Source organism: Ambystoma mexicanum, chromosome 1q (genome assembly GCF_040938575.1).
Source record: "Ambystoma mexicanum isolate Mex_15411 chromosome 1q, UKY_AmexF1_1, whole genome shotgun sequence".
NCBI lineage: Eukaryota > Metazoa > Chordata > Amphibia > Caudata > Ambystomatidae > Ambystoma > Ambystoma mexicanum.
Genome location: NC_090922.1, coordinates 1,204,194,388 through 1,204,214,418, shown reverse-complemented (window position 1 = coordinate 1,204,214,418; position 20,031 = coordinate 1,204,194,388). Strand labels below are relative to the sequence as shown.

General features: G+C 49.2%; 1 protein-coding gene across 4 annotated transcripts in view; it reads right to left on the bottom strand.

Moving 5' to 3' along the window:
* SERBP1 (SERPINE1 mRNA binding protein 1) overlaps positions 1–20,031 on the bottom strand; it is a 167,257-nt gene that overhangs the window by 104,661 nt on the left and 42,565 nt on the right. The window lies entirely within an intron of this gene.

Here is a 20,031-nt window from a genome sequence, read left to right as displayed (position 1 = left end):
TGATGTTGCTGCTTCTAATGTTGGGTTGGATTGCAGTGGTGGCCAGTTGTCTGCGAGGTACGGAGTTAGGTAGAGGGATTGATCTCTTCTCTCATTGCTTCGGTTTGTGTTCATGTCTGTGGGGGCCAGTCTATAGTTGTTCCAAGTTGCTGTTCTGGAGTGTTTGTTCTTTCATCTCATCTTTTCCTTGGAATGGGTCATTTGCGCGGCATTGTAAGATTGAGAGTTGTTTAGCCTTTGTTTGGTGAAATCTAGTTGGTCCTGCTTTGGTCTTGTGGTGTAGTGGCGGGATGAGGGGGGTGTCAGCTACTAGTTTGGGCTCCGTCTGTAGGTGGTATTCCAACTGGAGTTGGCGTCTCGTTCAGTCGCTGTCCTAGGAGAGAAGGGGGGTGGTAAGGGTTATTAAGTTGGGTGTCATTGTTGGCTTCCTTTACTGTCCTTCTCCCTGAGCACGGTTTGCTGTGGCGAGCAGGCTGTGTGGGTTGGGAAGATTATCTGCTGGTTGGAGGGTGGGTTGGACGGGCGCAGCTTGGACTTTCGCCTTGTGATGCGAGAGGCCCTAGTCAGAGTGACCCACCACTGTAATTCACTGGTGGCTTTGGTCTCACTTGAGAGTTATCTAAGTTTGCGAGTGAGCTAGATTAGAGATACCTGTATAGTGGGAGAGAGTCCTATCAATGCAGTTTGGAGATCAGACAGTGCAGTTTGGGCACCGAGGCCTTGGTAAATTGAGACACCTGTCTGGTGAGATATAGTCCCATCAATGCAGTTTGGGGATCAAACAATGCCATTTGGGCATAGAGGCCCTGCTATCAATGCAGTTTGGGGATCACACAATGGAATTTGGGCACAGGGGCCCTGCTAAGTTTGAGACACCTGTATAGTGGGATAAAGTCCTATCAATGCAGTTTGGAGATCACACAATGGAATTTGGGCACAGAGGCGAATGCCCATGGGGGGGACCCATGAGCCTAGTCAGCACCACATTGAGCTCCCACACCGGGGCCGGAGCCTTCACCAGAGGGAACGAGCGGAAAAGTCCTATCATGAACTCCTTAACCAGGCGATGCGTTCACCGCGATGATCGTCCCGAGTTCTGGTGTAACGGGAGATAGCTGCCAGATGAATCTTGATAGAGGTTCTACTTTACACCATCCTTCCCCTGGGTTACTCTCTGCCCAGTGCAACATGGTTGGCAAATGTTCTTCAAATATGTACCGTTTTAATTCAGGTGCTCCTAGTCATCCATGTACCTTTATTTTTTTACAACACTTCTGGGTCCAAGGGTTTTTTTTTTTAACCAGATGTATGCTATATGTTTTGTACGTACCTACAGCCCTCTCTCCCTCCTATAAACCCGAGTACTCCATCCACGCTACCATATTATGCAGTATGGGATTATACTAAGGGTTGGGAGTCATCTGGAACGCCGAATGAGAGTTTGAAAAAGCCATTGGGTGGACTTTAGAAAAACTGTCCTAACATGGACTATGAAAGGGACAAGTGGGAAAATATTTGTCAGTCCCTTGAGGAATTTTAGGACAGTGGGTTTACACTTTTTAAATACATTTTTTTTTAAAAAACCTTGTTCTACCGTGCCTATGAAGATGGATAACGACACCAGGTAGCCCTTGGCCATAGTCTCCCTGCATCCCCTAGTGGACCAGGTGCAGCAAAAAGAAAACGCTGTAGGTGTTCGCAAGTGAAAGGATCAATATCTTTAGCTGTACACCAGCTGCAAAACTTGTTGCAACGGCAGCAGTAAAGTGCTTTTGTTGCTGGTCTACTGGCCGCAAGCAACACCACCATAACGTCTTTCAGGAAGTCCTAATATTTGCATCTTAACCTCTCAGAAACCGCTCGTGAGGGCTTCCGATTTCTGGGGGACGATGACGTCCTCCCTCTTCAGAGAGCAGGTACGCTCTCTAGCGAAAACTGAATGGAGGTGCCATTTCCTCATAGCCCAATCAGGATCTGCCGAGCTTACTCAACCTCCTGATGACATGAGGAATGACAGCAACTGGTGGGAATGTGATAACCCTTGCCACAATTTATGCTCCCAATCAAGGTCAAGAGAGATTCCTTCTTAAAACAACCAAATGGCTCTTCAACCAGTCGCAGGGTCACACTATCCTGGGGGGCGGAGGGGATTGCAACACATGGATGAACGGCACCATGGACAGGCAAACCACACATGACATCTCCCAACCCCCCCAGACAAAAGACCACGTAGAAATTAAAGAGACTCTGGCCTTGTACGGCCTCTCGGACAGCTGGCGTCATCTACACCCATCTGACAAGGAATTTACCTTTCGGTCCACCCCCCACGATACGCTCACAAGAATAGACTTTCTCTCCGAGGGCCTAATGAGAATACTGCAGAACGCAAATATACACCCCATTGCATGGTCTGATCATGACATGGTCATGGTGGACATGGACAGGGATGACCTGGCCTGTCACAATACAAAGTGAGGTGCAATGAAACTATGGTCGGATGAGGTTTTCAGGGAGGAACTTGAAAATGAAATTAAACAACTTTTCATAACCAATGACACAGGTGAAGTCACGAAAGTAAATGTATGGGAAGCGGCAAAGGCCACTTGGCGCAGGATCCTAATCAGAGAGGGAGCGAGTAAGAGAGAACGCGCCTTATTGGAGACTAACCTCAGAAAGAAATTAGATACAGCATAGACGTCCCCACAAAATAGAGCCAGACACCCTGCTGAAGCCTAAGACCTAAGGGAGGAGCTAAAAGCCCTGGAAATGAGTAAGGTAGCTCAGACCTTACAATACCTAAAGCAAAAATACTACAAGAAGGGAGACCAAGCTGATGCCCTCCTCGCGGCAAGGCTTCGTGCACAACGGGCCGAAAGATGGGTGGATACGATAGAGAGGACGGATGGTACCCTCATAGATCTAGTGGAATCTTCCCCAGAAGGCATACAAGAGGCATTTGTCATCTTTTATGAAGACATATATACCAGCGACCCCCCCCCCCAAATGGGGAGTGTAGACGCTTACCTCAAAGAGACAGATCTCCCTACACTCTCGCGTCTCGAGGCTGAGGACCTCGACGCACCAGGGACGAAGTTTCCGAGGCCATCAAGCGTCTTAAATCAGGGAAGGCACCAGGAGATGATGGCTTTACACCCGGCTTCTATAAAACGTTCACTGCGTTCCTCATCCCCTTCCTAGTCACCCTATTCAATAATATCTTTGAAACGGGACGGGCACCTCCGTCCTTTGCCCAGGCCCTCTCAACAGTCATTCCGAAAGAAGGTAGAGACCCAAAAAATTATGCATCGTATCGTCCCATATCACTCCTCAACATAGACACCAAAATATATGCAAGAGTAATAGCAGCCAGACTAGAAACACACCTACCTAAATTAATACATTCAGACCAAGTCGGCTGAAAAGGCATGCGACAGAGTGGACTGGGAGTTCCTGGAAAGGATCTTGGCCTGGATAGGTCTCGGCCCCAAACTCTGTCGCGCCATCAAGGCAATATTCCCATGACCTCCGTGACAGTGAACGGCGGCTACTCAAGATGGTTTCCACTGGAATGCGGAACCAGACAGGGCTGGCCACTATCCACCATACTTTGTGCTGTCCCTTGAACCATTAGCGCAGAAGTTAAGGCTTGACAAAAGGGTGGAGGGAATTACAGTTGGGGACCATGAATACAAACTAGGCCTATATGCAGATGATATTCCCCCACCCCCCCCAAAGTTCGATACCGGCTGTTATGGAGATAATTGAGGAATATGGCCAACTGGCGGGCTTGAAAAATACAGCAAAACCAGTCCTCCTTCCGATTGACAAGAGTAGGGACTCCGAGGTTGATAGATTCGCACTTCGGTATGAAGGTCAGTCTCACCACGATGCGGTACCTGGGTCAATCTCTCTCAAAATCTAGGTGACCTATTTGAAGCCAACTTCCCCTCGATACTACGCACGCTCCAAAAAGATATTGCCCGGTGGACAAAGCTTACCATCTCGTGGATGGGCCATTTGAACACCATTAATATGGTAATTTTACCAAAGCTGCTCTACTTATTCCAGATGCTCCCCATCCAACTACCCAAAAAAATTTTTGTGACCACTAAAAAAGTTCTACACACCTTTCTATGGCAAAACAAAAAAAACAGAGGGTCCCCGCTGCTTTACTTCACCTTTGGAAAGATGATAGGGGGCGGGTGAGGGGTGTTAGTAGGCTTCCCGGACATAGAGCTCTATTACAGGGCAGCTCAACTACAAGTGCTAATCCCGCATGTCGGACAACAAAAAGACCTCCAATGGATAGCTCTAGACAACTATCACCTGCGCCCATTTATCGTGTGAGAATGGTTATGGGTACCCGCATCCCAGTTACGAAATAGTATTAAGAACCATCCCATCCTCAGGACCTTATGGGCCATATAGAAACCAAACAGGGGTATGAAAGGTGTCACGACATGGCCCTCCCACTAGCACACTTATGGGCACCCGGCATTCGGGAAGATATCCCTGATCCAGGTAGTTTTGAATCATGGTACCAGGCGGGGCTTGAAAGGGCAGGGCAACTACAGCGAAATAACGCATTCATCTCCATCCAGGAACTGGAAGAGGCCCTTGGCATAGGCCCACTCTGTTTTCCTATATTTGAGACTGAAAGGCTTCATGACCCGTGAGGTCTGGAAGGAGGCCCTACAAAGAGACTTCACCCCATTTGAAAGCATTCTAGACACATCTGAGCTCCAAGGGCCTCATAAGTGCAATGTACACAGCGTTAATAGGAGCCAATATATCCCACTCAGCCACTTTAAAACAAAAATGGGAAAAGGACCATGGCAGACATCGCTCCCCAAAGACATGGCTTAAGATATGCAGGAGGACCTCAAAAACCTATCTCATGCCAGTACAAATTGCATGGAATTAAGTTACTCTACAGATGACAGCACAATGCAAGTCCTTGTTGGTGGGGCTGTGGCCAGAAGACAATGCATTACTTACCGTAAAAGCATTTCTGATGGTTGTATCTGCTTAGATTCACATGCTCTGCATAGTCCGACATCCAGTGGTCACTGCAGAGTATTGCATTTTGTTTTTCGTAGTCGAAAAGGGGACGTCGACAAGGCGTGTCTGTAACACTATCCCTATAGTGACGTGCAGTGTACCCACAATCCCTCATGCGTCAAGGTCCCTCTGTTTGTATTGTTTCTGCCCTGAGGGAGCCTTCTATAAGTGAGTGAGTACAGAAAAGATAGAGGTGTAGAAAGATTATGTTCCTTCCATCCGAGCGGGGAGGAAGGGTGGGCGCATGTGAATCTAAGCAGATACAACCATCAGAAATGCTTTTACGGCAAGTAATGCATGGTCTTCTGATGTTCGTTAATCTGCTTAGAATCACATGCTGTGCATAGACTAGCGAGCAGTACCCGGAGTTGGAGGTGGGTTGTGAGAAGGAACAGTAGAGAAAAGAGGTCTTAATACTGCTTGCGCCACCTGGGAATCAGCTCTAGAGTGAGCATCTAGACAGTGTTTTGTAAAGGTGTGTACAGAACTCCAGGTTGCCGCTTTGCAAATGGGCTCAAGGGGAACGTTTGCAATGAATGCTATGGATGCCCCAGTGCCTCGAGTAGTGTGCTCTTGGCTTGAAGGGTAGTTCTCTCTTAGCAAGAGAAACAGAGTGATGCATTTAACAATCCATCTAGAAATAGTGGACTTTGAGACTGCATCTCCTTCTCTTCCTGCTGCCACTGAGACAAAGAACTGATTAGTCTTTCTCAGTGGCCTAGTTCTTTCCATATAAAACATGACAGCTCTGCGCACATAGAGTGTATGCAGGCTTTTTTCTCCCAAATTGGAAGGGTTTTGAAAGAATGTTGGTAGTTCTATTGACTGGTTGACATGGAATTTCGGTGCAAACCTTGGGTGTGTGCGTAGAACCACCTTATCTTTGTGAACTGTTACGAAGGGGTCTAGAATAGAAAGAGCCTGTAGTTCACTTACTCTGCTGATGGAGGTGATAGCTATTAGGAAAGCAGTCTTAAGGGTGAGGTCCTTAAGAGTTGCCTTGTGCATGGGTTCAAAGGGTGAGCCCATGAGCCTGGTGATTACCACATTAAGGTATTGGAGGGTGTATTCTCTTTACCCCCTTCATGAAGGCTTTGATAACTGGGACTTTCCACCATGACACCTTAAGTTGAGAGGTGGTGTATGCAGAAATTGCCGCTAGATGGACTTTAATAGAATTGAACACTAGACCCGAGTCCAGTAAATGGGTCAGGTACAGGACAATGTGTGGGAGAGCAGTGGACTGGGTTGATGCGCTTACCTCTACACCAGATGACAAATATCTTCCACTTGCTAGAGTAGCAGTGGCGAGTGTTGGGTTTTCTAGCTCCATTCAGAATATCCATGCATCTCTGAGGGAGTTGTACATGGCCAAATTCTATGACCTCAGGAGCCAGGCTGCTAAATTCATGTTCTGTGGGCATGGGTGTAGTGTCTTGCCCTTGTCCTGTGACGGCAAGTTGTACGGGCAGGGTAGTTTCACTAGTGGGGACAGGGACAGCTCCATCAGAGGAGCCAACCATGGTTGGCAGGCCCACATCGGGGCTATCAGTATCATGGTGACTGGTTCCTGGTGCACTATCTTGTTCAGCAGAGGAGTCGGTGGAAAAGCGTAAACAAATTTCCCTGACCATGGTATCCAGAGACCGTTCCCCTTGGAGCGGTTCTGTGGGTATCTGGAGGCGTAATCTAGGCATTGTGAGTTCTCCAGAGTTGCGATCAGGTCTATTTCTGGGAAGCCCCATTGTGTGAAGACGTCGAAGACGATGTCTTCGTGTAACCGCCATTCGTAATGAGGGCAGAGGGAAGTCTCTGCGGAGTTCGTCTGCTAGCAGATTGAGTTCCCCTGGTACATGTTGTGACAATAGGAACATGTGTCTGAGAGCCCACTTCCAGATGTTCTTGGACAGTCCTGGAGAGTGAGTGCCCCCTTGCTTCTTGAGGTAGTACATGGCTGTGGTGCTGTCCGTGAGGACATCACCGTCTTCCCTTGTAGGTGTGTCTGGAAGGCTTTTAGTGCCTTGAACACCGCAAGTAGCTCTAATAAGTATGTGTTTGGACGCTACGCTCGGAGTCCAGACTCCGTGAGCAGTCTGATGGATAGGTGAGCCACCCCCCCATCATGTGAGAGATGCGTCTGTGGTTAGAGTGGCTTCCACTGTGGGGGTGGCGAATGGTTTCCCTATTACCAGGTTTTCCTTCGACCACCACCGTAGCGAGAGAACCAAGGCCTGCGAGACCACCACTAGATCGTCCCATTGTCCGCTGGCCTGACACCACTGGCTGTGGAGCCACTCTTGCATTGGGGGCAGGCACGCGTGAGGTACCAAATAAATACATGACGCCATCATTCCTAGCAAGCGCATTGCTTTGCGTACCGTCACCTCTCGACCGGCCACATATTGAGGGATCTGAAACAGCATATTTTGGACCCTCTTGTTGGAGGGGAAGACGAGGCCGTCCTGTGTTCGAATTAGAGCCCCTAGGAATTATACGATTTGGCTGGGGTCTAAGCTGGACTTCTTCTCGTTGATGGAGAAGCCCGGTTGGAATAAAAGGTCTACTGTCTTCTGGGTGTTTGAGAGGCATGTCTCGTAGGACTCCCCTGTTATGAGCCAATCGTCGAGGTAAGGGTATACCGGTATGGACAACCTGCGCAGGTGGGCCGCTGCCACTGCCAGTACCAGTACCTTTGTGAATACCCTCGGTGCAGACGCTATGCCGAAGGGTAGCACTCTGAACTGGTAGGGTTTGCCCTCTATCATGAACCTGAGGTATTTTCTGTGTGCTGGCAAAAACTATGAAAGTATGCATCTTTCATGTCTAGTGTTGTCATGTAGTCCCCCTGAGATAGCAGGGGAATTACCTCCTGTAATGATACCATACAAAATTTTTGTGGTTTTACAAATTTGTTCGCTGGGTGAAGATCTAGTACAGGGCGCATGGTTAGGTCCTTTTTGGGTACAAGGAAGTACACTGAATAAATACCTTCCATTACCTGAGCTAGGGGCACGACCTCTATTGCTCCTTTCTGTAGCAGTTGTTCTACTTCTTGCAGGAGGATGACGAGGTGTTCTGGTGACAGGCGTCGTCCCCTTGGAGGTCTGTAGGTAGGGGACCGATTGAACTCTATACAGTACCCGTGGGCTACGGTTGACAATACCCACCAGTCTGAGGTTATTCCCTCCCATGCTGAAAGGAACGACGTTATCCGGCCCCCAACCGAAGACGCATGGGAGGGGACCCGAACGTTCGGGTCATTTGGTGTTACTTGCCTGGGTGCCTCTGGGGCTGGAGCCTCGGCCTCTGCCCTTGCCACGGCGTTGTCCTCTTTGGTTATACTGGTTACTGGTACCCTGATTAGAGGGCCAGTTGCCCGCAGTGTAATGCTGTTGCTGCTGCTGTTGGCGTTGGCCACGAAAAAAAGCGCTTGTTCCCAAAGCCTGTTTGGAGGCTTTGAGATTTGGTCTAAGGTCTTTATGGTGTCAAATTCTTTCTTCGCATTTTCCAGTGCATCGTCCACTGCCCTTCCAAAGAGATTTGACTCTATTGGCTTATTAATGAGTGACGCCTGCGTTTCTGCCTTGAAACCGGAATTGCGAAGCCAGACGTGACGCTTCAACAGAATTCCCTGCACCAAAGAACGGCCAGCAGTTTCTGCCGCATCAAGAGTGTTCTTAATGATGCTCTGGTTGTCCAGAGCTCCTTCTGTAATTGTAGCCAATAAGCATGTTCTTAGAGGTTCAGGGGCTTCTTCGATGTCCTGCTTAAGCTTTCCCCATTGAGCATCAGCATAGCTTACCAACAATGTATTATTATTGGCAATCCTAATTGAAAACGCTGTCGAGGCGGAAATTCTTTTGCCCAAGGCGTAAAGTTTTTTCCCTTCTTTGTCTGGGGGTGCCTCGCTGGTTGACAGTGGAACCCCAGCCCTCTTCCTTGTGTTAGTAACCACTAAGGAGTCCGGGACTAGTGACCCCTGATATATAATGGGTCTGACTGAGAGGGTGAGAACAATTTCTCTATTCTTGGATTGACCCCTCTTACCAGCGCGGGGGTAGACAGCGATGGGGTGAGTCGTCTCTTAACCGAGGCGAGGATCGGAATAGTTTGACTAGTGGGAGGTTTTTCTTTAATAATCCTTTCGACGAAATCAGTATCTGGGGTAACCTCCCCAGTTTCAACTTCAACTTCAAAATGCGCTGCTTCCTTCCTCAGTAGCGCATTGAAGGTGGGCTGATCGTCTACTGGAGATGGGTTCCTGACCTGGGTCCTCCTCACCTATGTTAGTGTCATCATGAAAACCTTCTCCCTCTTGTTGGTCTTCATTATTCACAAACTCATCCTCTTCCTGGAAGTGAGAGTCCTCTTCAATGAGGTCATAAGAGTTCATGTCTTCCTGTAGGGGGTTAAAGAGCTTTGGGTATTTAGCCCATCGCCCCTCCTGGAGTACCTCCCTTGGCCTCTTGGGTGTCCTATTTTCTGGGATGGCCATGAACCTGTCTTGCTTGTCCATACATGACTGGAACCTCTGTAAGCTCTGTCGACGGTGGGAGCTGTCCCAGCCTACCCTCCGGCGCCCTCGGCATATCTTTGGCCTTGTGAGCGGTTATCGACGTGTTACCCGCCGTCCATCTCTGGCCATCTTTCGAAGCTATACGCGCAAGGCTTTCGGAGAGCAGCTTCTCTGTCGAGGGATCGCTCGCCGTCGCTGTAGGCAGTGCAGAGTCTTTACTGGCGACGTATGCACTCTTGCGAGGCACGTCGCCTGAGGATTTGGGGTTAGTGCCCTTATTTACAGAAAGCCCAGTCGCGGTGGCGGGGAGGGCTTGCGACCCTTACGGTGGACCCGACGCCTCCGTTGACGCTATGGCTGCCTTTGTCTTTGACGAATGCATGCCGTGGGGTATGTGCTTCGGTGTTTTCCTCTGTTCGTCCTTGTCGCCGGGGTGTTCATCCCCATAAGCGGGGCGTGAGCCGGGCTTGTCGGGGCCGGGGATGGACACCGAGGAGCGGGAACGCTCCTTCGAGAGGTCTACAACCTCTGTTGCGGAGGCCGTGTAATCACTTTCCTCGTCACATTCGGCGACGGCAGCAGTCGGTGAGGAGTCAGACCTAGACATTGCATAGGCTGCACACCTTTTGACCCTGCAGTCTTTTAAGGTTTTGGGTTCAAGTAACTTGCGGCCGTCCTCTTTGTGATCGAGGGGCAAGCAACGGTTACACCGTTTGTGCTTGTCCTTCAAGGTAAACTTGCCCTTGCAGCGCGGGCAAAACCTAAAGGGTGTCCTCTCCATAGCTGAGGGTATGAAATGTGATTACGACCTCGAAAGAGAGGGAGGGGAAAGAGAAAGGCATTCTTAGAGTGAAGCAAAGAAATTACCACACGACCCCACTCTCCCTACTGTATTAGGCCGGCGAGGCCAGGCCACGTGTTCGGCAGCGCCGAAGGATCTCCTCTGTTCGTCCCTCCGTCGAAGATCTTGCTCGGCAGAGAACAGCTTCCGCGTCGAGGGAGGGATCTATGTGTATGGTTATAAAAAATAGTAAACGACCAAGGGTCGAGGAAATGATTTCGCAATGTCTCTCGAAGAGCTCCGCATAAAGGCGACCAATAACTGGGCGGAAAAAAACAATCTGATGGACCTCGACGCGTGAGGGATTGTGGGTACACTGCACATCACTATAGGGATAGTATTACAGACACGCCTTGTCGACGTCCCCTTTTCGACTACGAAAAACAAAATGCAATACGCCGCAGTGACCACTGGATGTCGGACTATGCACAGCATGTGATTCTAAGCAGATTAACAAACATCAGAAAGCAGATTACTGGCACATGTGGTGGGGATGCACGGCAGTCCAAGCTTACTGGGACGAAGTCCTCAGCTAGATCAAAGAGCTCGAAGGGTAGGAGAGGGAGAAGCATCCACTAATGATCCTATTTAGCCTGGTCGAGACGGAAGAACAAACACTTAAGGTACATAAAATGACACATGGGCTCCTGCTTGCTGCAAGGGCCTGCCTCACGACTGTGTGGAAAAGAGCAAGTTTACCAACCAAGGCTGAGTGGATCAATGTCTCCTGTAATATTTACAATATGGACAGCTAACAGCTGCAATCCATGGCGATTGCACCTCCATGGACAATGAGTGGTCAGAATTCCGAGCCAAGTACATTACCTGAGTGTGCAACACAACGTAGCCAAGTCGCCAGTTTTTTGTTCTGTCTATTGCTTCAATGTTTATCCCAACATGTCGTATGCAAGTACCATTGCTTCAAATTACTAACTTGCCTACTAACTCCGCTGATCTACGGATATCAGTGAGACCATCTCTCGCCTCAAGGGTTGCAGGGTGGGGGGAGTTTCAGTTGGGGATGAAGAGTTATTATGGGTGATCGTACTGCACATAAGTTATTTCACAATCTTTGTAATGTAAGCTGCAATATCCTTGTTGAAAACCAATAAAACCAATTTAAAAAATATAAAAAAAATCAAATCACAAGTTCATTCAGACACGGTTTATAAAAAACCTCTAGCTTCATAAGGAGTACTTCCTTGAGTGGATCATTGGGTTACTCACAGGAGGATTACTCTCGAAGTTAACGGTGCAGCCCATAGGGCAAGCTAAGTGCATAAAATGTACGCAAAATCTACACTATACAAAAAAAAATATACTAAGTAATGTAATTTATGTGATATATATATCATTGTATAGAGCACAAAACACACCCACGTAAGGTGATGATAATGAATAAGTTAAAATATGGTCATTGTGTTGGTATGGAGACATGGTAGTGCACCTGCAGAAGGGAACAACCTGAAGAAAATTGCTGCAATCAGTGCATCAAAGCAAGTCTGCCCTCATAGGAAGCAAGACTGTTGGGAAGAGGGCCAAATCTATAAAAAATGCCAGGTGCAGTAGAGTCCTCATCTGGAGTCTGTTTGAGTAACTGCTAGAAAGAAAGTCAGGCACAAGAGGCGCTGAAACGACCAAGATATGGAGAGTAATGTTGAAACACCTCCTCCTCCCTCTCAAGAGGCCAAGTTAAAAAGAGAAGGCAGGCGCGCAGGTGGAGGAACTTGGATGCCTCCAAGGAGCTGAATGTTTCAACCAATCAATCATCCACCTATGGTTTTGGGGATAACCCTTTGGCCAAAGTGAGGCAGCTACAACCGGCATCTTGGTGACGACACAGAAAGCTGCGCTCTGACCCAAAAACAAAACCTGGTACTGGAATGGCCCGTTGCCGAGCAAAACTGCAGGACACAGCAGTAAGACTGGCAAAGAAGCACATGGACATGATCCTCCTCTATATGTAGAAAGAGGTTGAAAGAAGACCGAGTAGGGTGATCTGCTAGTCCGCCTGGTGACTAGTACAGTATTTGTTCAGTGCGTTATCTAGCTTTAGGAAGCAACAGCACGCTTTAAATATCATAGGCACAAGGGAGGAGGCACTAAGGCCCGGTTTCCTCACCTCCTCCACAGCACAGAGCAAGAGCACTACATTAAAGAAGGTTGAGAAAGGCAGGAGAAAACCTCCATCTGGCAACACTGACATGTGTTAGAGAGTCTTGGAAGAGCCCCCGTCGCATGTCTACTTCTTGCAACAACGAATACTCGCCCTGGCCGACCCCCGCTACACCCCATCATGCTCCCGTCCGAAGGACAACTTTGAAAACTCTTACGGATCCCTTGCAAAACCGAATGAAAAAGCATCTGAGCAAGATTGGATAGCACTAGTAAAGTTTTGAGAGCTTGTCTTCATCAATGAATGAAAGTAGTTTGACCCAAAATGCTGCCCTGCATATAGTGGCTCGCATAGAAGCCTGAAGCAGTGTCTTCACCAATGAGCCTTGCTGCAGTATCTAAATGCGTGGTTGAGGATTGGAGCAAGTCCTGAGGGACCTCCCCCAGGACAGCCACAAAAATGTGTTGCGAGAAAGGTAAGTTACTTACCTGTAACTGTTCTCCAGCATGGGGTCTGGCATAGATTCAAATGCTCAAATATACCCCCTTGTCAGGCTGGGAATCCTCAGTAAAAGAAAAAACTGTTTCCTCGTTTATAAACTGTCTTTCTCATATAAACGAATCACTGAGCTCTGAGTCACAATATCTGCAGCCAATGACTGCCCTCTCCCTAAGCCCCTCGTCTAGCAGTCATTCAGATTTGATAGCACATAAAGTGGCAATAGGACCAGGAGAAGAGCCGCAGAGGGGCAGGCGGGAGGGTTTGCATGTGAATCCATGCTGGTGAACAGTTAAGTAACTAGCTCCTTCTCCAGCATGGGGTCTGGCATGGATTCACATGCTCATGAATAAAGAATGCATAGCAAAACACAATAACACAACCACGGGAGGCGGAAAGGCTCAACGGAAGCAATTACTCTTACATCCTCACCAGGCTCACCTTTAAGCGAACAGGTTGCACAGCACTGCTTGGCCGACTCTGGACTCCTCCCTGGAATCCCTGTTGACGCAGTAGAATTTCGTAAAGGTGTGCATCGACCACCACATAGCACCCCTGCAAATGTCCAGCACGGGCACACCAGACAGGTAAGCCATTGTCACAGCAAACACTCTGGTGGAATGGGCTCTCGGATGGCCAGGCAGCAGTTGGTTTGCCAATTGGTGGCAATGAGTTATGCAGCCGAACAGCCACCTGGATATGGAAGCTTTGGAAAGGCCTTCCCATGGTTCACAGGGCCAAGTTCACAAAAACCTGAGAAGTCTTCTGGAAACTCATTGTGCGGGCCACATAAAACTTCAGCGCTTGAGCCACATCCAGCAAGTGCAAAGTTCTTTCAGCCGGCGACGAAGGTGTTGGAAAAAAAATAGGCAACACGAAGGGTTCGTTGAGATAAAATTCCGCCGCAACCTTGGGCATGAAGGAGGGGCGAGTCTGCAGCACCACCCTTGTGAAAAGTCAAATAAGGCCGCTTGCAGGACAGGACCTAGAGCTCACCTACTCTTCTGGCAGAGGTGAAGGCCACAAGGAAAGCGGTCTTCCAAGACAAACTTGAGCAGATCTTGATGCTTTGGCTCGAAGGGCCCCTGACCCCCATGAGCCTAGTCGGCACCACGTTGAATTCCCACGCCGGGGCCTTCACCAGCAGGGATGAACTCTGACTAGACTGTGTGACCAATGCACCTTGGAGGCATGCACCAGCCCAGATTTAGCCAATGAGTCCAGTACGGAAGGATTTGGAGGGGGGCCGTGACCAGAGGGTTAATCTTCTGCGACCGGCAACAAGTCGCAAAACGCTTCCATTTGTGTCCGAAGAAGTGGACACTCGGCAAGGACCTCCCTGCAGTCCGCTGGCAGCTCATAACCACCCAACTCCTGCAGGAGCCATGCCTTGAGGTTCAGCAATCCCGGGTCGTGATGCAGAATGGAGTCTCCCTGGCAAGGAGATCTGCGACCACCGGTAGGTTGACTGGAGGAGACGCTGACATGCTGAGAAGGTTCAGGTACCAGATCTGCCTCAGCCACGCTGGTGCGACGAGGATCATCCTGCACCGGTACAGTCTTGAGATTTGAGATGACGGATGATTACTATTAGCAGTGGCAACAGGGTTGGGGGGGTGGGGGGGAAATAACGTGCTCAGGAACAGGCCTTCACAAGGGAAGGAGAATGCATCCCATGTTCCCCAGCTGTGGGAACCTGCTGGCACTTGGTGTTCGTCGCCACAAACCGATCGATATGGGGATTGGCCCCACTTGAAAAGGTGGTCCACTTGATCCTGCCGAAGCTACCACTCGGGGCCAGAGCGCAGCTCCCTGCTGAGAGAGTTGGTGACTCTGTTCTTCATTCCTGCCAGGTGAAACAGAACGAGGAACATCCCCTGGGCGACGGCCCAGTGCCACAAGTCCTGCACCTCCCTGAAGAGCGTTAGGATCTGGTACCGCCCTGCATCCTGATGTAAAAAATTATAAGTTACTCACCGTAGTGACTAACATACTCTTAGTCCATAATCCCCTTTCCTCCATACTGTATAGGCGTCCCTTCCAAGGGACAGGAGACGGAACCTTTTTCACCAGAAAAAAAACCTTCTTGCCTTTAATATTTAGAAGCTCACTGTGGCGCGGCCCAGGGAGCATACGCTGTCCTGACTCCGCCCTCGGCGCCACACCTCAGTCCCCATTCGGCGACAATAGATTTAACATTGCCTAATGACACCAGTATTATTAAGGGGGAGGTTGGTGGGACATATGGAGGAAAGGGGACTATGGACTAAGAGTACGTTAGTCACTACAGTGAGTAACTTATAATTACTTTTAAGTCCCGTCCCCTTTGCTCCATACTGTATGGCCAATTACAACTGATTGTAGCCCCAGGGTGAAGAGGAGCCCTCCTTAAGCAAATAGGTTCCTGAGAACCGCCTGTCTGAAAGCCGCATCAGATCTAGTGCCGGCATCCAAACAGTAATGCTTGCAGAAAGCCGAGGGAGAGGCCCAAGTTGCCTCCCTGCTTACGACTTGCCAAGGGACACGGCGCTGGAATGCAATGGCCGTTGCCTTGGCCCAGACTCCGTGGGCATGCATGTTGGCCAGAAGCGGCTTGCGCTGGCCCTTGTACGCTTCCTTGATGGCAGAGACCATCTAGCGGGATATGGAGCCCATACAGGCCTGATGGCTTGGCCTCGAACCTCCGAATGTTCGAGAGCGTCCGACTTGCGGAAGCCCTTGGTCCTGTCCAAGTAGAATTTTAGGGCACACCCGACATCCAGGCAGTGGAGCACTCTCTGTGCTTCATCCTTGGGATCGGGAAAGAACATAGGAAGGACTATTTATTCGTCAAGTGAAATGCAGGTGGAACCTTGGGCAGAAATGCAAGGTGTGTCCGCATGACTACCTTGTCCTTGTGAAAGGTGGTATGTAGTTCAGAGGCTACCAACGCCTGGATCTCGCTGACTCTGCGAGCTGAGGTAAGACCGACTAGCAAGGCCGTCTTGATGGTGACCAGCCTAATGTCAACAACGCCATTTGTTCGAATGGTTTGTGCACCAGGTCACCCAAGACTATGTTTAGGTCCCATACAGGGTGCAGTCTCTTGACGGGAGGGTAAAGCCTAGCGTGACCCGACAGATGTTGGGCTACAGGGTTGGAGGAGGAAAAGATGCCTTCCTCCGAGTTCCTATAAACCCCAATGGCTGCAGAGTATGTGCAGCAGGTGTCCACCTGTACGCCCAAATGAGTGAGATGCGCCGAAAAGGAGAGCACGTCGTCCAAATTACAGGCCAAAGGGTCAATTTCTCTTCAGTCTGCCCAGTGGCAGAATCTGGTCCATTTGTTTTTGTACTGGGCCCTGGTGGCCTTGCTCCTGGCACCCTGTATGATCTCCAGATTGGCCTGTTAAAGGCTAAGGTGCTGAAGCATTACCTGCTCAGGTACCATGCTGTGAGGGCTAGTTTCCCCTAGTGCGGGGTGGACGATTCTGCCCCCTAGTGTGCCAAAAGATGTTCTGGGCCTGTCGGAAGGTCTATCGGGGGCACCTCAGAGAGGCTGAGTAGCTCCGAAAACCATGGCCTGGCCAGCCACCATGGAGCTATAATAATGATGTGGAGTCGGTGACACTCCTTGATCTTGCAAATTACCCTGTGGATCAGAGGAGTAGGCGGAAAGGCAGAAGCTTTCATGCCGGTCCACTGGAGGTGAAAAGAGTCACCCAGAGAACTGGAGCCCTGACCCTGCCAGGATGCGACCTGGGGGCACTTCTTGTTGTGCCAGGTGGCAAAGAGATCCACTTGGGGATGGCCCCACCTGTTGAGAACAACAAGGTTGTTTAGCTGCCTACAGGTTGTATTCCTCCGGGAGGTGAACTGCCGTGAGGTAAATGTTTTCACGGGCCCATTCCCACGTTCTGATCACCAGCCTGCACAGAGGAGGGGATCTGGTGCCTCCCTGCTTGTTGACGTAGTACATGCTGGTCGAGTTGTCGGTCTGGATGAGGACAACCTTTCCCTTGAGAAATGGTAGGAATGCTCTGAACGCTAGCCAGATGGTGTTCAGCTCCAGCCAATTGATGTGGTATTCCTGCTCCTGTCATGTCCAGGTGCTGTGGACCGAGAGATCGTCCATGGTGGCTCCCCAGCCCTCGAGCAAGGAGTCTGGTGGCCCGCGGAGAGGCGCGGCCGAAAGGGCTTGCCCGTCTGTAGGTTGCAGTCCATGGACCACCAAGTTAGGTACGGGCGGAGAGATGGAGGAACGTTGAACATCTCGGATTGCGAGCCCCGCTCCCAATTCCAAGAGGCCGTGAAGTGCAGCTGAATCCTGCTCATCCTCAAGTCTCATGTGCAGCAGAGCTAACAGGACTGCCGCCAGTAGACCCAGGAGATGTTGGTACCACCATGCCAAAGTCCCCTCTCTGCTGAGGAAGTGGGTCGTGGCCGTCTTGATGGCCAAGATTTTGTCTGACTGGAAAACCCTTGTAGACAGTCGTCGAGGTATGGGTAGAAGTGGAGGTCCTGCGCTCCGAGAAGGGCCGCTACAGTGTTCATGAGTCTGGTAAAGACCCTGGGGGCCGTGTTGAGACCAAATGGAAGGACTTTGTATTGGAAATGGTGGCCCATGATCCTGAACCGTAGCAAAAAACTGGGCTGCCAAATCAGGACGTGTAGGTACGTGTCCTTCAGGTCCAGGGAGCACATCCAGTCTCCCTTGTCCAACGTCTCTGCTATAAAAGCTGGCGTAACCACCTTGAATTTTTGCAGGGATAGTGAGAGGTTGAGGGTGGAAAGGTCCAGCACAACTCTCAGGCCCGCCTGGCTCCGGATCTCCGCCAAAGGATTTGCTGTCCCAACCTGTGGGAGGGGAGGAGGGAGAAGAGGCTGGGACAGGAAGGCAGTACCCCGGATACTATGGAGAGGATCCAAGGGTCCGTGAAATTCTGGCACCAGAATTGTGCATGGCGAGCAAGCCTGCCACCCCCCCCCCCCCACCGGAGACAGGTGGAACCGAAGGGGCGTGTCATGCCTTCTTTCCCTCGGAGGCTGACGCGAGGGAATGAAAAAAGCCCTTACCCCCCCCTCTTTTTGTTGTTTGTGCCGGTTTTTAGACTGCAAGCGATCCGGCTGCTTGGATCTGCGTTCCTGGAAGCCGCTGAACCCACCATATGTACAACCCTTTCCCCGAGCACTGCCGAGATTGGGTGTACGATTTGGGCGTGGTCTTTGTAAGAATGGATAAAGACATCGTTGTTTGTGAGCTGTTCTTTTTGCCCAGCTCTTCGTCCGTAGGAGTGTAAGAGGGCTCTCCCTCCCCCCTCGAACGGTAGATCTAGAAAGCACTCCTGGACATCAGGGTTGAATTTTGCCCAGAGCCAGGCTGTTCTCATGTCCGTGGCAATGCAGATGGCACGGCCTCAGGTATCGATATGAGCCACTGTGAATTCCATGAGGTCATGCGCCATGAGCTTGGCTTCCGCTGGCCTGCCCCTTAATGGCATTGAATGCCGAGTTCCGGGAGGAAGTCCGCAATTTCTCGCCATAACCATTGGTTGGCTATTACACACCAACACCTCTGTTAGAGGTGGACTCGATGGAGAGGGTAAAGTTACTTATTTGATGCCAACCTGGGTCCTTTTTAACTTGTATTTAGCAGATTTGACATAATTAGACCGGATGGCATTGAATGCTATCAAAATATGCCTGTTAAAACTAGGTTGGCTAGGTTATGCAGATGACCTATACCCCCAAGGGCATAGATCTTAAATTGATGGCGCTTGAGAAGTTGGCATTTGAGAATGGGCCTAAAATGAACCTAGGAAAGATGAAAGTTATCGCCTTTTTGAGAAAAACGAAAAAAGACAAGGCTTAAAGAATCTGAGATGGACCATTGCCGGCCAGAATATCGAACTGGCAGAATGTTATAGATACCTGGGTGGTGATGTAGATGAGAAGTTGAGTAGGAAACAGTGGACTGAAACCAAAAGTAAGTATGAAAACCACTATGGCACTAAGTCACTTTACTGGAACACAAGGTGGATGTTCCGCAAGTACCATCCTATTGTTATATTCTGCTAAAGTTGTCCCCGTCTTTTATATGGCGCTGAAATATGGAGGGAAAATTGAAACCGGAGCTGAATAGGTTTGAAGTGAACATTTAAAAATTCTATTCAGAATGCCCAAATCACGTTCATGTGAATTTATACTATTAGAATGTAACATGATGCACATGGGCAACAATATAAAGTCGCTATGTTATATGCTAAGCTATGCACTTATGACACAAACCATTGTTGAACTACTGAGAGCATAACGAGGAATCGATGACAGTGAGAAAACTCGTGTACTATTTGGCAACCATGGTTGAGATGCCCTAAAACCCCCAAATACGTATCGGCGTTCCCAGATAATAAAATCAACCAGAGGATATTATTCAAATTTAACGTGTGATACGATGGAAATAGTCGGTGCTAAATTTGGAATTGCATGAAATAGTCGGTGGTTTTATGTGGGACTTTAAAAATCGAAACAGCTGAACACATTCTATGTCACTGACTAAAATATTTGAAGGCCTGTGATAATCCCTGTGACCTTGCATATGTGAATGAAATGGGGGGGGGGGGGGGAACTTTTAAAAGGACATGATGTAACCTAATTTTTCATAGGATTAATTTTTATGATCTATGCTTGCACATTCTTAGCCAACCGTCTGACGGCATGTTTTACCCCTTTATAGTTTTGATTGGTTGACTTTTTGTTACAATGTAAAGCATTTGTTGGCTGAATGCATATGAATTAAAAAATGATTTGTGGGACTAACTTGTGTTCTTCTCGCTAGTATAAGTAGTCGAGAAGCGTTATTAAACATGCCCATAAAACGCACTGTGCATTGCGTGACCCTGTTAAAAAAAGAAAAGTTCATTTATATGTTCTTAAGGGGTGTACAGCAGATCATCTTCTGCACCCAAAATATCTTTAGGGTCCTTTGTCCTAAATTAATTGGAAAAATAAATAGAGTTAA